Here is a 5,345-nt window from a genome sequence, read left to right on the forward strand (position 1 = left end):
CTTTTTATACCTCTTCGTGCTAATATGTACAAACTTTCTATACTATATATGCCCCTAAGTGTAATGAGTGCTTGGTTGTTGCATTTAGAGTGTTTCTTTATGCATTATGTTGTTTCCTATTATGATGCGTTTGTTAATCATGTTGCATCAACGCATCCTGATAGCGGCAAATATCGGGGGCTCAACCAGTGCGAGGTACGGGCTTGGTATGTTCCGTACAGTGATGGTATGAAAAGTGAATATATTAGTAATAATGTATGAACATCCACCATACGATTGTAGATATGGTGGTCTACCCAAGTAGCGATTACATGGGGTGTCCTATAATACAATAGTATGAGACATGAATACATTAGCAACAACGTATGAGACGTCGCTTGCGCGGTGAGTTGCACAAGAACTGTTCACACAAATACTTGTGCGAAGGGTGATGAATGTGATTGTGATGATTGTTTGGAAGAGATGCACTCGAGAAAGAAACGTGTATATAAGGATTGAGCATATTTTCATACTCTATTGTTCATTTCGTACCATACCTTTGAGCATGAATTGTCATCAACAAATAGTATATGGGTCCAAGCAAGCAATTTCCAACATAGTGAAAATAGCACTTGCTTGATATGTGTCGTAGTTTGACTTTTGCCTCTTTTCATCTTATCATCACAATAGGATAAGGACTCACGGTAGTGATCTTCCTGAGGGTTCTAATGAGAAAAACCCCGCGCCACCTCCTCCGCCGAGTATGGTGGATGTCCTAATGCAAATAGAGCAAAATCACCAAGCTCAAACTACTCTCCTTGAGGTCCTCGTGTGTAACTCAACCCCTCATGGAGGAGGTGGGTCTAGGCGCCGAGATGATTTATCGGAATTTCTCTGAACTCAACCACCCACCTTCATGAAGGCTGAGGATCCTCTTGATACCAACCATTGGCTTCGCACCATCGAGTAGAAGCTCGCTCTACTTCGGTGCGAGGATCATAAGAAGGATCTTTTCACCGCCCATCAACTCCAAGGCGCGGCCGGTGCATGGTGGACCAACTACTTAGCCATGCACGTCGCCGGTCATCGCGTCTCTTAGGCGGAATTCCGCCAAGCCTTCCTTGACTTCCATATTCCCAAGGGGCTAAGGGAGATCAAGAGGCAAGAGTTCCTGGACCTCCAACGGAGGGGCAAGTCGGTAATGGAGTACATACAAGTATTCAATCACTTGGCACAGTATGCTCCAAAAGAGGTCAACGCCGATGAGAAGAAACAGTCACTACTACAAAACTAGGCTTATATGCCGACGTATCACTGCCGGTTCCTATGGGCCGGAAGTGATGTGGCATCACTGCTGATTTGTAAGCCACGTGGGAAGAATCAGCTATTGTGGCTTTTGAACCACAGTGATAAGTGTGATCACTGCCAGTCGATGGATTGAGCTAGTAGTGATGCCATGCTCTTTCATCACTACCAGCTTAATCCACCAACTAGCAATGATAGCATAACATCACTATCGACTGGTTAAATGAGCCGGCAGTGATGCCCCCCTTCCCCACCTTCTCCAAGCTCGAGCTAACAGATAATTCGATTAGAACTTTCTCTCCCCTTCACAAACTCTCACATAGTAGCACCCACTTCATTCCTTCTCTCCATTTGATTCCCCTACCACTTGAGCTCGTTTTTGGTCAAGAAGAAGGTCTAGATGAGCTCTCTATAGCTATCCAAACAAAATACCTTCTTTCCTCCCCATTTTCTTATTTGCCTTTTCTTCATTTTTTTTGGCAAGTGAATCCTGGATTTTTCCCAAATAGCAAGCAATCTTCTAGGAGCCTCTTGAGCTCAAGTAAGTTGAAATCCCCATGTTAAATCCTATAATTAGCATTTTAACTCAAAATGTTACCTTAAAAACCAAAGTTGATGTTATCACTTATTTTGATTTTTAATGAATTAGAAAATTTTACCATGATATTTAGGTATGTAGCAAGATCCAATTATATTTTTGATATTTTATTTAATTAGCAAGCTCTAATATAGAAACTTTATGTATGAGCATATTTATTTTCATGTTTCCTTAATGAGTCATAGATAAGGAGTTAAATAATAAAGAAAATTTCTAGGGATGGCACCAACAAATACTCATCGGAAACGGACGTGAAAGCATGCAAAAGGTGGCTCCTCCAACCCGGGCCAATTGCTGGTAGGAGATGACGAGGGAAATTATTTGTTGGTGATTGCAAAATCTTCTAGATATTATGAATTTGGATTTACAATAATGATATAATTGTAGATGGACAGAAGATGGATGTACGATGCGAGCCGTGTGAGCACAAAGTACAAGAATGCGTGGATTGTTTCCTGGTATAAGTCGTGGCACACAAGTCAAATATACACACTACCACAAAACCGGCTATATATGCCGGCCCATGACTGCCGATTCCTAATGAGCCGGCAGTGATAGTGCTTTACTACTGGTCCATACGCCTCGCGAGAAAAAGTAGCTAATTTGGAACAATAACAAGGGGAATCACTACCGGCTGATAAATTGAGTCGACAGTGATGCCCTTCACTACTGGTTTATAGTACCAAATGACAGTAAAGGGGTGGCCGGACCCAAATTTCTATTCCAATCGACTTTTGCTCTTAAAAGCTCATGTCTGGCCCCCATCTCTCTCTTATCTCTCACGTCTGCTGCCTTATCTTCCCCACCGGCCACATCTGGCTCTCTCTCCCTTATCCTCTCCCACCGGCCTCACAATCCAATCCAAGGAGTCCACCGGCCTCGAGGCCATCTACGAGCCCCTCAAGTCTAGCCTCTATGCGGAGTTCACCTACATCATCTGCTAGGGTGACCCTGTCAATGAGATGCTCCTCATCATCTGAGGCTGCCTTGAGAGCTCTGCCACTAATGGCATCAGCATGGGGTTCTACAACCAGGGCCTGCTCAAGGAAGGGGACTTCTGCGGCGAGGAGCTGCTCACATGGGCGCTTGACCCCAAGGCCAGCGCCAACTTCCCGCTCTCCACACGCACCGTTAGGACCATCTCCAAGGTCGAGGCCTTCGTGCTGCGTACCGAGGAGCTCCAGTTCATCCCCGGCCAGTTCTGGCAGCTGCACAGCACGACAGCTACAGCAGACAACAGTGGACTGCCGAGCAGCTGTGATTGTTTTTCTTGATTTTTGTTAATGTTTGTGATTACCAAATGTGTTTGGGTGAGAATGTTTGTGATTGTGATTGTTTTTTAATGTTCTATAATTTTGTGATTTTTAGTGATTTCCAGTTGTTTTTTGTAAATATTCTGTGAATTTGTGAATGTTCTGTGATTGCTTGTGACAACACTGCGAGGTCCAATGGCGGCGAGTATGACAAGGTCCGGTGGTGGCCGCGGCGAGCACAACAAGGTCCAGTGGCAGCACGACAGATGGATTTATTTTGTTTTTCTTTTTTTGTGCTAGAAAAAGGCTTCATTGCCGGTCCAAAAACACCGACTATGATGACATCCTAGGCTTCACTGCCTGTTACGTACCAAGCAGAAAAAGTCAAGCATCGTAGCTTATGAACCAGCAGTTTAAGGATCATCACTGCCGGTTGGTATTAAAAACCAGCAGTGATAGTATCACTGCTGGTTGATAATATGAACTGGCAGTACAAGTTGTGAAGGTGATATGCCCTAGAGACAATCATAGAGATGATTGTATCACACATCTATGTTCATGTATTTCTGAATAATATGTTATTTCAAGAATGACTATCGTTTACTTTGATTGGCAAGTATGTGAATTGTTCATGAAACTCTTTGTTTATATCGTAATATTATTCTTAGTTGATCCCTAGTCTCATATTATTGTGATGATACATAAGACCAACACATATATTGATTGATAATCATGTTTCATGGATCATAGGTACAGAGATACCAGATTAATAATATGGACATTTATGTTATACCATATAATGTTGGATAGACTCACCTTAAGAAACTGTTGGGATTGTTCTTATGATGTGCCATCAGTTGTTATCTCAAATGGTGTACCTGCAGGATTCGTATACTCAAATGTTACCTTAAAAACCAAAGTTGATGTTATCACTTATTTTGATTTTTAATGAATTAGAAATTTTCACCATGATATTTAGGTATGTAGCAAGATCTAATTATATTTTTGATATTTTATTTAATTAGCAAGCTCTAATATAGAAACTTTATGTATGAGCGTATTTATTTTCATATTTCCTTAATGAGTCATAGATAAGGAGTTAAATAATAAAGAAAATTTCTAGGGATGGCACCAACAAATACTCATCGGAAACGGACGTGAAAGCATGCAATGTGACTGAGATCGTCTTTGATTCCTAGAATATGTAGTGACATACTTTGGGGCGGCCAAAAGCTATTCTGTAACCGGTAGTTATAAAGGTAGTTTTCGGGTTCGTCATAAAATATATTGTGGGGTGTGAGTGATACGTGTGACTTGCCCCTGCTAGCTGGAATCACCATCAGGGTTAACAGTATGAACCGCTGCATGGTCGTAAGAATAGCAGATCGAGTTTGTGTGTGTTGTCATCAATTCCAGAAAACTTCACACGATGATCAATATGATTGATCCACTGGAAATTGAGGCATTGTGAGATGACTCGGAATTGACTTGATATGATCAATCCGATAAAATTTTCACAGCGATTTCATAGATATGATCTATGTATTTCTGAGAGGACCTAGGGCTTTTAAGGATAACATGTTTTCATCATCCCATTAGAATTTGATTCTGAGCTTAGCATGTTTTTGCAGGAAATGGTGTGAATAGTATGGCCTTTATGTGTATATGATGCATGCGTGTAATTTTCATGGTCTGCGAGTCATGGTTAATTGCAGCCAAAGGCTATCATGTTATTGTATAACGGCTTACGTGCCAACCTGTGATGCTTCCTTTTCTCATGTAATTTGACTAGTGCTATTATGTGTAATAGACCAGTACATGATCATAGAGACTTGAAGCGCGATGACCCAGAGGACAGGGACCATGGCGATGGAGATCACCATGTGAATGGGCCATACTATGATTGCTTCTGATATTTATCTATATTCCTATCATGTCATTTTATTCATATTTTCTAGAGATGAATATGTTTATATGATAGAATAACTTCCCTCAAAAAAATTAAGAGTAATTGATGTCCTTCCAATAGCTACACCTGCATAGGTTTTGATCATTGTTTAGCAAGTCTGCCAAAGCAGGGTGCAATCTTTTATCTTAACTAGTTAGGGTAGATATCAGACATCCACATGCATAGTGTTAGTTTACTTAACAAAGCTATCAAAACGGTTTTAGTCTTTGGGGTATAGAGTTGGGCATCGGGGCATTCGATA

Source organism: Phragmites australis, chromosome 16, assembly GCF_958298935.1.
Source record: "Phragmites australis chromosome 16, lpPhrAust1.1, whole genome shotgun sequence".
In the NCBI taxonomy this organism is placed as follows: domain Eukaryota; kingdom Viridiplantae; phylum Streptophyta; class Magnoliopsida; order Poales; family Poaceae; genus Phragmites; species Phragmites australis.